This window comes from Puntigrus tetrazona, chromosome 18 (genome assembly GCF_018831695.1).
Source record: "Puntigrus tetrazona isolate hp1 chromosome 18, ASM1883169v1, whole genome shotgun sequence".
In the NCBI taxonomy this organism is placed as follows: Eukaryota; Metazoa; Chordata; class Actinopteri; order Cypriniformes; family Cyprinidae; genus Puntigrus; species Puntigrus tetrazona.
This window is the reverse complement of record NC_056716.1, coordinates 7,911,693-7,924,504: the sequence shown is the minus strand read 5'-3', so window position 1 is coordinate 7,924,504 and position 12,812 is coordinate 7,911,693. Positions and strand designations below refer to the sequence as shown.

Below are 12,812 nucleotides of genomic sequence, written 5' to 3'. Positions count from 1 at the left end.
AAATAGCTTCTATACTGTAATAAATTTTATGTCAGTTCGCACTACATTATTCATATAGTATATTTATTAGCTGAAAATGGGCTGAATAGGGATTTTCTGCATAGTTATTATATAATTTTACCACGCTGTTTTGGACTATGAAAAAGCGCCTTTCATTTTGGGTATGAAGGAAAAACAAACAACTGTGTCTAGCGCTCTGTAATAGTCATGTCTTGTTTTGTATATGAATAAATCATCTAGTCAAACACAGACTATCTCATTTCCTCCATGTGCTCACACATCCATGCACACAAAAAGTGTTTTAAAAGTGCATCTGATTGACAGATAAATCATGGTTGATCTTTCAGCCAGATCCCTATCGGCAAGGATCATGGACGTAAACCTAAAAAACATACAACAATATCAATGACAAGATCAATCACAAAGTCAAAATAAAAATAAATAGAACGTGAGAACTTGATCCATGTAAAAAATAAAATAAATAAATTAAAAAAAGATAAAAAACTGACCACTTGCTCTGGTCAAGAGTAGGTGATTTGAATACACCTTCTTCTGGATAATTCCATTGCCTTGTTGGTGTACTTAGGTCTCTCTGTTACACTATGCTGTTGAAAAAGAGTTAATCATATATCTAAGATTTGGGATCATTGAACTGTATTCACACTTGGTTCGTCTTTATCAGCATGCTTGGATAATGGAAATGATAGTCAATCAATCACTTTTATTTATATAGCGCTTTTAACAATACAGATTGTATCAAAGCACTGAACAGTATCAAGTGATAGTGATAGTATCAAGTGATAGCGATAGTGTCAGCTAGCTTAGCTAATGTGAAAAAATCTCTGCAGTACAGATTTACACATCTTTGCCTTTTCATGCAGTTCTAGTCCTGTGCATAATATATGGTCATACAAGGACCATTCTCACAACCTGCCCACGACGTTAAATTGTATTTTTTATAAAACCCAACATCAAATTGACATCAATTTCCAATGCTTGACAGACTGGACAGTTGCATTTTGAATTGACGTTGCAATCGGGTTGATGTCAAAACCCAACGTTGTATTGATGTCAACCTTAAAATTTGGGTAGACCAGAGGTTCTTAATTCCAGTCCCCCTTATGTTTCTCTTATCGCTTCAGTTGTTGTTCTGTTTGAATGCAAGTGCCCTGAGAAGTGGACATCTCTGGATATTCTGCCATTATTCCAGTTCAAAGGAAACATATTCCATTCAGAGTGCATTGAACTGTGCAAAACGTAAATTTTAATTAGTTTTTACTTGCATAGGTCTATGATGTCACACTCATCCATGTGTGAAGATGTTGTGCAGCGCAAATCGAATTAATGCTATAAAGTGAATTAAACTTTAACAGTTTTCCTCTGCTCAGAGAGTAGGGAGCAATGAACACTGTGTATGGAGCATGCCAACTGAAACAGTTTATGCACAGAGCTCGCTTCTAATGAGCTGATTATCTGAACCAGGTGTGTTAAAATCATAAACCACTCGGCTTGTTTGAGTTTTTTGGTCTTCTTTGGGCTTTTTGAACTTGTGGCTATACTTCATCAATCTTCTTTTTTATATTTCTTAATCTTCTTTTCTTCATAATCTTGCAAAACTGAAAGTCATTCTTAATCAAGATGAACCTAAAATGGGGTTCTATTTGATTCCATTCATCAATCAACTCTCAGTGAACTTTAGCTTGTCATTTGCTGTGAAAGAGATGTTCTAAATGACTCGGTGACTATGTCTTTCAATATTCACTTCTTAATTCATAGATCTAGAAGCTTGCATTGTGCATACATTATCACTTACTGATTATGGCGTTGTGTGCTCTGGTTTCTGTCAGTTTAAAGACTTTGATATAGCTTTTTATGCATATTATTTTATTTATATTTTAATTGTGTTGACTACTTTTATTTATAGAGATACTACCTAGTCAGTCTGTTACAATGGGGCCAATGATGGGGGGAGGTAGACTTAACTGGTTTTATTTTCAAATTTGTAATTGTCTTATAATGCAGTAATTATGTTTTATACAAATGATCAATCCTTGCTCATGAGTAACCTTACTCCTCTGCTTCAGTTATTTTTCTTTTCTTCTTGAGGATTCATACAAACCTCTATCAGTAACACTTTACCTTATGATTCCCCTTATACATTTTTAAATATATCATAAATGACTAATAACTTATTTACAAATTCATAAATTATTGATAACAAGTTATGAAGGCATGAATAAAAGGCAATACCTGTCAAATAGTGATTCATTTTTAACTCACGTTATAAATGCTTAACAAATATATTTATTAATACTTATTTCACTTGAAACCAGAATCCTGATTCATTTTATGATGCAGCAAAAACGTACTATTACAGCAAGACTGTAAGGCTTATATTTATGGTTTTCTCATTTATATCTCATTACACTCTCACTTTTCTACAAAGGTTCTTATCAGATTCTACTCTGTTTCTCGTGAGAATCTACTCTGTACCATATCCATGATTCTCAGCAAAAGTTAATAATGCTTATCCTCAGCAATGATGTATTTTGTTTATCAGCATGAAATTATCATCTTGCTTTTTATTTTGGGGGAGAAAATCATATAAGCACAACCATGACTTATAAGATATTAATATTGACAATTATAGTTCCAATATTACCTGTAAACCTTAATGTAATTAACCATTTATTAATGATTTATAAATGTTAAACCTGTGAAAATGCACCCGAATGTAAAGTGAACATATATGAAACCATTATTAATGAGCTATAAATATTAATTACCTGTGAAAGTGAACATTTAACAGACACCCTTTAACAGTCACAATAAGAAATACATTTGCAAAATATTTTTTGTTGCGTGATGCATTAATGGAATTTTTAATTTGTGTAACTGAAGTATAACGCTTTCTGTGTAAAGTACATTAGAGACAGTAGAGTATGTTAACAATATCTATGATTTACCCATGATTAGATATAACATTCTTATTATAACACTACAATCCACTGTAAAATATTTAAACATTAAATGTAATAGAAATCTAATAATTTGAAGTAAATAAACGAATACTTCAAAACTAAATAATGAAAATAAAAACAATGTGATAAAACAAATATTAAATTATATCACAAACAATAATAAATAATAAATATAGCTGCAAGCGGAAATTATCAGGGTTCAAGCATTTTAAGGCCTTTGAGGTTGTATGCTTTTAGAGTCTATGCCAACCTGGATGTATGGTAGACAATGAAGCACATTGACAGTGAAGCACATCGAAGCAAACACACACACACACATAAATGAAATAGTTAAACTATTATGTTGATACTCAGTAAGCGTACACGCACAGATATTTTAGATTTTAAATAAATTATAGGTGACAGCTATTGCAAGTATTCTTTTTTTAAATGGTTCATAGGTCACTTTCAGGTTTCACTGTAATGATTATCTGACAAAATGACATATGACAAAGCGATAAAATTTAATTTACTGTAATTTCTCACACAACACTGTTTTTCACCTTTATAACTATTGTAATGTTATTTGTTTTGTCAAAAACATTTGACATCATTAGTCCCAGAGGCAAAGTTGCTCTGAATGAGGAGATCTATCATATTATTTAAAGATATATGTGATTGATTGATATGGCATATTGATTTGATTGAGATTGAGCAGTTTTTGAGACTTTTTTAACTGTTATAGCACAACCCATTGTCTGATCTCCATGAAACCTTGTATATTTGTTATATGTCATGTGACTCGTTTTCACCAACTTTCATAAAGTTTAGAGTTTATGTTTCCGTTTTATAGTCTTATGGGTAAGGCTAACCAAAAAATACATTGTTTTTTTATAATTATTGATCTAGACAGTACAGAGAATATCTACAAGCAAAACAAGCACAGGGAATAGTAGTCACAGCCATTGAAAGTCAAGACTTGCAGAGACTGCATGACTGAGAGTGAATTTTATGTGTGTGCTTCAGGTTGGAGTGATAGGTGAGGTGCAGGTGTGAGATCAGTCCCAGGTATGTGGCATGATGGGAAATTCCAGATCAGAATCAGATAACTAATACTCAGGCAAGGGTTCCCTCTGGTGGTGTGAGAGAGATGGTATTGTAACATAAACACTTCACCTCACTGTTAGCAGACCCTTAAAATTAAGAAACAAATTTAGCTTCACAGAATGATGAAACAATCCTAACAAAATAGTTTTTGTTCTTTTTTGAAAACATGACTTTACAATAGATGCTCACTAGGGCCAACTACAGTGTTTGGTGACACACAGGAGACTACAGACACAGGTTTTCAGTTAGCTTAACACAGTACATTTAACAAAAACAAACAGAATAACTTTTTTTGCTTTTGTTAAAGGTATAATAAAGAAAAAGAAAACATAGAATACAACTACATTCTAAGCTAGTGTATTTTTAAAGAAAAAAACCCCAAAGGAATAAAGAGCAAACCTTTTCTTTTTTTCTTTTGAAATAAATTAGAATAGAGAGTGCTGTAGTTTGATTGTAAAATAAAGATGGTGTAAGTTAATTCTTCAAGATAAGTTGGGCAGGTTATTATTATTAGGCAATAATAAAATAATCACTAAGCAAACAAACACAAACCTAAATGTGACATTATATAAATACATTACATATTACATATAATAATAATATACAGAAACAACAATACTGTTATACAATTTCTGATCCTTTCTAGTATGCAAATTTGTGATTCTTTTCTTTCCTTCTTTTATCTATTTATTAATTAATTAATTTATTTTTATGCACTGTTACATTTTGGAATTTAAGAAAGTATCACATCACCAAAGTGTAACGTGGAGGTGGAAGCTGATGTTGAATCCATATGCAGTTGTCTATAGAAATCACAAGTAGCAAACAAAAACGTTAAGGCAGGCGGAAAGCCAATATTAAAGAGGCAGTCCGATCTTTCAAGGAGTACAGGGGATATCCAATAAACAATAGTCAAGGCAGGCAATGGGTCAAATCCAATACATCAGTCCACACCAGGCAAAAAATACAGAAAGAGCAGGACCAAGAATCGGGAAATGTGAAACAGGCAATATCACACACAAACAGGCAATCAGAAGACAGTCAGAAGATAATCAGAACAATGCTCAGTAAGGCAGGTGAAATTGGCAATACTTCACATTTGAACACATGGAGGGCCTCTGGTTATAAAGCCCTCAAACAGGAAATGGCACAAAAAGGCAGTGAGCCCAGCTAGTACTCTAACGAGGGCTCCCTCTGCTGTCTGGGAGTTACACAAAGGCTGTGCTGTGGAGATATTCTTACCAAAGCCTGCAGTTAGCGCTAGCAATCATCCAATTTCAAAGAAAAAGAAGTTACTGCAACTGCATTGGCATAGAAAGTTTCCTTACTAAAAAATGTAGAACATGACTTCTTTCTGAAGCACATCAATACTCTCACAAGAATGTTGTTCAGGTCATGCCTAATTAAAAGCACATCATTTAGTGATATGCCATTATGTTGAGCACTAGAATCAAAAACTAGTCTGATTTGGCATCGATGATGCATTCTGAATGTAGGCATTTACCATTGTTCTGAATGTGAATTCTTAAAGGGTAATGGTGCTACCCAGCTGCTGTAGGGATCCTTTCGTAGACCTTCATCCAAGATTTTCATGAAAGGAGGAGATTTTCATTCATCAAAGGAGCCACCTGATTGTCATTTTTGGTTTGCTCAGACACAGTGCATACCAGGTGATCAGAATCACAGAAAGATTCATCCACAGAATATGTCAGGGAATAGTCAGTTGTCTTTTTAGGTTTCCTTAATGTTAAACACATTAGGACATGCATTCTATAAGGCTTGGTAATGGGATCCAGAGATTCTACTTCATAAGCAGATGGAGTCCAGGGAGGTGCAGATGGAGGGAGGAGCCAGGGAGGAGACAGAAGGGGTCCGGAGCGGGAGGAGATCCAGAGCCCAGCCATCATGGTCCATGGTGGAGCAGACGGAGGAGCCATGTAGGAGGAGTGGCCATCGACTCCATGGGACCGACCGGTGGCGGCGGAGCAGGTGGTGGAGGAGACTGAGGTGGAGGCAGAGAGCCGAAGAGCCAGGGTGACACAGAGGCACTGGAGGGCCAAGGCGACGGCGCAGGCTTCGGCGACCGATGCGGAGACGGGGGACGAGAAGGACGTGGCGGAGCCAGAGCGACAGAGGACTGAGGTGGAGCTGGTGGACTGACGGACCACAGTGGAGAGAGCTAGGAGCCTATGGGGGAGCCGACGGGTCTACGAGCCGAGGTGGAGTCCGGGACGGTGAGGCGAGGGATCCTCCACCCACGCCGGCGATGGAGACCGGCAGACCCGTGGCGAGCTCCAGATAGTGAGCTGAGGATGAGCGCAGGGGCTGCTGGGATCCATCGATGTGGCAAGGGTGGGATAACTTGAGGCGGTGCACGTGGTGTGGGCACTGGATACGGGCACTGGACGCGGCGCACGAGGCACGGCACTGGACGGGACGCACAAGGCGCGGGCACTGGACGGGGCCCCCATGGCGCGGGCACTGGACGGGGCGCACGTGGCGCAGGGCAGGCGGCCATCTTGTGCAGTGGATCAGGGCAGGCGGCCCTCTTGTGCAGTGAATCAGGGAAGGCGGCCAACTTGTGCAGTGGCACAGGGAAGGCGGCCATTACAGGAGTCGATGCGGTGTCCTCTTCCTCCACTATACCCAGAGTGAATGCTGACCCCACAGTCACTAAAGCAAACTCTACAAACTGTGCAAGTGGCCCACGTGGACCCTCTCGAACAAGCTGCGTTTTGAGTGGCTGATTTATTCCTTCATGAAAAAACTTGATCAGCAAACAGTCCGGTAAGTCAGAGAGGTAAGCCAGGTCCAGATATTCTCGGGTATAATCCTCAAGTGTTCAGGTGCCCTGCTTGAGGGTTAGTAGAGATATAGTGAGGCGCCGACCTGGCCATGGATCGGGTGAAAAGGCAGGCAGGCACAGTGCTGTCTTCCTTCTTTACTATCATACCTGTGCTGGAGTTGTAATTATAGATTATGGAAAGGCCTGCAGCTGAAGTAAAAGAGCAGTTTTCTTTTCTTGGAGTGTCAAAGGTTGATAAACACTGTTACATTTTGTACCAGGCAAGAAAAGATGAGGCAAGATAAGAAAAACTTCCTAAGGAACACATACTAAAAAAAATGTATACATACAATGCAGTGTAGTAAGTCCCTTTGGATAACATACAAGGTGCTTAAAGTGCTTTAAATATTTGAATTTGACCTTTTGTTTTTTAATTTGGGTCCAGAAAAACCCTTTATAACAGACATGTTATTGAAAAGGTACTTGGAAAGTACTTGGATGTTTAAAAGGCAGTAATTATAAAATTAGTGTTAATATTTATTTTCCATAAAAATATTTTTCCTCACAAAAGTAATGATGCAGGGTGTCTGATATAAATACACCTTTTAACCCCTTTGGGAGCTCATGAGATCTTGCGATATTACTCCTTGAGGTGAAAAGCTGTCTCACGTTATTTTGTGGTAAAACATTTTCATAATGCTTGTATTTAATGTTTAGTCTGTTTACTGCATGTGCTGGTTGTGTCATTTTGGGAATGCGTATAAAGTCTGACATGCTTTTTTGTGTAGCATTGAGCACGTCTCCATCTCAGCAGCTTGGTCCACAAATTCTTTCTCTGCATATTCGAGTTTGGGTTGCTGCCTAACATTTTTTACATAAACATTTTTACACTTTTACATTAACATTTTTCTATATGCATTTTAAATAGTAAATAAATGGTATATAGCACTCATAAGAGTTACTACTAGCACTTTAACAACTTATTATTGGAACAAATTATATCATTATTAAATGATATTATTAACAACAAATTATTGGAAGATAAACATTTCTATGGGAATTTTAAATTCTTTTGGGAAGCATGGAAGAGTGAAAAGTAGCTGTATAAAAGTACTCTTCAATGGTGGGAAACTGTTAAAGTGCAAATAAGGGTATTTTGTTAGCAATATGCTGTCCATTCTTCTTTCATTTTAAAAAAAAAATATTAGAGCTGTTGGAAATTGAAAAGAGTATGACTGCCAGTGATATTGTAAATCTACAAAAAAAACTGTGGACTGAGAAAAAAATCTGTTAGGTTCTATTTTAAATGAAAAGCTTGTGGACATAAAGTTGCTGCCTTTGGACTTCAGATGGTTCAAAGGTTGCTCTACGGGGAGGATGTGAGCTTGGCTGGAAATGCCTTTGACATCCTGAGGAAAACAGGCAACATGGGCCTGGATCGTCACCTATTTTTAATTTAATCAGATTCCCTCAGAAAAGCCTTGTGGTCTGCAAAGATTACGAAAGTTGGACAGTTATTTTCTAAAGGACAATGGATATCTGCTGAAGCCTTAACCTTAAAACTAGGTATCAGTTTTATTAGTACCAGAGGTCAGTTTTCGTGGCAGAGAGACTGTAAACTGAAATACATGAGTTTCTATCAGTGGACTTTAGACTGCCTATAGAGTCTTCAGATGAGGACACTTTTGTATTCTGAGAGTTTACTTTTTCAGCTGACACAGGAGAATGGCAGGAGGGTATCAAAAGAGAGTAGACTTATCAAAACACCTCAGCTAAGTCTTTTTGAAGATAAGGAAAAAAGCCTCTGTATGTACTGTGTGTTAAAGTGGCACGTTTTTGCATGCTTGCAAACCTGAGAGAATCCAAGTGGCTGTTTGTGGTCTAGGCGCTTCCACTGAAGGTTGCTGGAGGACCAGTACAAACCTCCCATTGATAAAAGGTCTGGAGACCTTCTGTGGAGGATAATGCACAGTATAATACCTACAAAGAGAGTACACCTTAATCCACAGGTGAGGGAGTGGTGTCCTTTCTGTTTCACTTGATTCTCAATTGTTACAGATTGCAACTGTTTCTTTATCAACTGGAAGAGTACTTTATAATTCTCAGGGAGGTTTTTACACCAGTGTTTATTTATGGACCCTAATACAGCAGGAGCAAGATGCAAGTCCATGTTTTATTACATGTTTAAATGAAAACTGCTTGGTTTGGGGTTGAATCCTGTAATATAGAATTAATATAGAATATGCTTATAATAAATCGCCTGACAATTAGATGACTTGGACAGTTTTAGATCTAAATAGTGTATTAATTAATGTATTTGTAAAGTTGATAATAATGGTTGTTTGAAAATTGGTGAATAATTGTAAACTTACTGGTTATGACATGTATACTTTTAAATGTGTGTCATGTTTGATGTTGTACCCTGTCTTTCTGTTTGCCTTTATTCAAGTCTTGGCATTAATTCTTAATTCTTTCAGTTAACGTGTCTTTTCTTCTCCACCTGTTTTTTCTGACACTGCTGGCCAATGGTCATTCCTTAACTTTGCTAATTCTATTATTGCATTATTATTGCATCCTTCTCATTGGCATTTAATCATTTTTAATTTTTAGTCTGAGAAAAAGCAAACATGCGTAATAATTTGTAACACCTGAATATAAGGAGTTTTTGACTCTCAGCCTTCCTGGACAATTATACATCACTTATATATCTTTAAACACAAAATCAATAGTAGTTATTAAGATTAATGTAGTTTGGAATTAGTAAAATGTTCTTGCGGGAAAAAATATGGTTAGAATTTCAACTTGCATAATAAATCGGAACGTGGTGTACAGACCTTGCCTTACTTTGCTGGTTCTGTCTAGCCATCCAGAGATTCTGTTGCTTCTTTCCAGAGACCGTTGGTTCCGTCCAGCCAAACAGAGCCCACGCTGCCAGAATGAGTTAAGTGTTAAGAAGTGTTAAGCCTAGAGGAGACTAAAGAATTACCCCCTCATTTTGATTTTTGAATAATGTGTATTAAACAAAGTAAATAAAGGGAATGTTAAAATCAAAGTCTGTCTTTTTTTGTGATAGGCGTCAGTCCATCTTGCTGCTAGAAAAAAACTATCTTGTTTTTCACTAATAAATATTGAAGTTGTGTTTCAAGTGTTTCTTTGGGATACTATAACTTTCTAAGTTCTTCATTGTTCTGGCAGCTGGTGAGGAAGTGTTGCTTGGTCTCTACTTCTTCATGGGTACAGTATGGGCAGATGCATACTGTACAGTTCTGTTGATATCTGCTCGTCTCTATAGTCAGAATATGGTTGCTCAGTCTCTTCATTTGTCTTTTTTATTTACAGTCTTTCACTGCACTCAGATATTCTGCAGTCATGTAATCTCTATTTATGGCCAAATCAAGTTTATGTTTTTTTTCTATTGTTTTTATTTTAATAGCTTAGATAATTTTCTTTTTGTGCTTTTAGAATTTGGTTTGGCCGAATTTTGTGGATGAATGTGGATTTCAGCTGGATGTTGTTGGCCATGTTAGTTTGTTTTTGCTGCTTCGGGTCCATCTGAATCAGGAGACTTGTTTCCAAAATTTGATAGCTCATTTCTCAATGCGAATTATTAGAGGTTATGGGCCTAATTCTGCACTGCGTTCTTTGTTTGGTGTGTTCCTCTGAACTCTCAGCATGCAGGGCTCCAATCTGATTTTTGTCCCATTTTTCAAATTCTTCATTTAGGAAAGAATTTTGGTCATACCAAGGGTGAAATTGTGTCTCTTTCCCTGGACTTTATGCTGGAGTCATGTACCGTAAGGCCAGATGCTGCCGATTGTTCCAATTTGTTAATATAAATACTAAAGAGGGACAGTGATAGTGGACCACCCTTCCTCACACCCTGTCCTTGAGTGTTAATTGATTTCTATGAATTCTGTTATTATGTTATGTTTAATTTGTGTTGTGTTTTAAAGCATTTTATTGAGGATGCCATCTGTTCCACCATCAAACAGCTCATTTCGTGTAATGGGGTAGTTTTGATATTTAAGAATATTGTTTTCATGTTTTTTGGGTTTGCTCTGGGTTTCACTATTAGTTGTTCAAAGTGTTTTTCCAGGTGTATTTTTTCATGGTTTTATAGCCTAAATCATTTTTTTTTCTTTTTCTGTGTAGTTTTATGGATTTTCTTAGAGGATATGAGGTTAGATAATTCGCCAAACATTCAAATATGATTTATGTTCTTACTGGGATGTAAGTGTATGCTCGTATTTGTTGTCCTTATACAGTAAATAGTAATTTGACTGCAGTCTAAAAGGGGTGTTAGAGGTTTTACTATGTTCTGAAAACAAATGGATCTAGATATGTGATCATGTAATCTACCTTCGACCAACCATGAAGTGAACTGTAGGTGTATTGTCCAAAGGAGTCCCCTCTCTCTCTGCCATTGACAAGGTACAGACCAAGTCTTCAACGGAGCTCCATCAGAAGATTCCCATTTTTGTTCATTTGGTCATCAGAGTTATTTCATGTGAAGTTTACAATGTTTTGTGGGTCAAGGCTGAAGGTCGAAAGTGTAGGTCCAGGTTGAGGTCTGGGTCGAAGTAAAGGTCCAGGGTGGTGGGGTGGGGGTATAGTGGCCTGGCCGTAGGGTGCAGGCTTGTGGGTAGGGTTTGTGGCACAATGGATGTAGGGTAGTTGATGCTTCTAGTGTTCTTTCGGGGGCTGCTAGGGGTTCAGCTCAGGGCCACATCTTTAAAGGGATCCCTGGGTGTTAACATTTGTATGGCTTAATATAACGTAAATTATGTGTCTTACTGAAATTATTAGTAAAAAAATGAATTGTTTTTGTTATTTAAAAAATATATATTTTTATACATATTGTGGACTATGGGCTTTGCCATTATTCTGATGATGTAAAATGGTTGCATCTGCTAACTCTATTACATGGAGACTTTAATTTTGAAATTTGAACTGGAGTGCCACCATTCTTTGCGTTTGCAGAAGAGAAGACAGGGGGGAAAAAGACCCCATTCTGCTGAAGAATTTGTTTGTGTTTGAGTTTATGATGGGACAAAGTTATGTTTAGACTTGTGATAGACATCAGAACTGTATGATACTAACGAGACAGTTACTGGTGCATCTTAATAAATTAGAATGTTGTGGAAAAGTAATTTATTTCAGTAATTCAACTCAAATTGTAAAACTTGTGTATTAAATAAATTCAATGGACATAGCCTTTTTGTTCTCTTAATTGTGATAATTTTGGCTCACATTTAACAAAAATCTTAACAAATTAGAATATGCTGACATATCAGTCAGCTAATCAACTCAAAAACCTGCAAAGGTTTTCTGAGCCTTTAAAATTATCTCTTTTGTCTTCAATGACCATATTGTGTGCATGCAGTATGGTTAAGTTAGTGTGTTTCATATTAAGCCGTAGTCATTTATTTAAAAAAAAAAATCAAATTTTCAAATTCTCTAAATTTGATAATACTGTTAATTTCTAATTGTCATATTTGTTCTGTGATGTTGTGAAAGGGGTTTTCTTGTGTGCAGTTGGCTATAGTGTGTATTGGTCCCACACAATAAAGCTTATATGGAATTTTGAAGAGACAGTAAAGTGTTTATAACTATTTTTTTAACTTCATATGGGAGGATATAGGGATGAATGAGTGAATAAAGGGAACTCGGGTTTAAGGGGGAATTGCTGATATTGCATTAGATTTGCACTGCTCATCACGTGAATGTCACTACTGCCAAAAACTTGCAACATGAACTAAGCAGATATGATTTATTTCTCTGTAATAGTGGGTGATTTTTCAGGCTCTGGTTTTGGGGAACGACAGATTAATAAAGGGGATTTACTGTATTACTGGACATTTTTGCCATAGTGTGACAAAATTTTAGTCACAAAAATTGCTATTAGTACACACTCTTAGATGCCTATCACTCCATTAGTACAAAATCTACTATTTTTTTAC

The 12,812-nt window shown here is 36.7% G+C and overlaps 1 protein-coding gene across 3 annotated transcripts in view; it reads left to right on the top strand.

Moving 5' to 3' along the window:
• dusp22a (dual specificity phosphatase 22a) overlaps positions 1-12,812 on the top strand; it is a 90,049-nt gene that overhangs the window by 59,216 nt on the left and 18,021 nt on the right. The window lies entirely within an intron of this gene.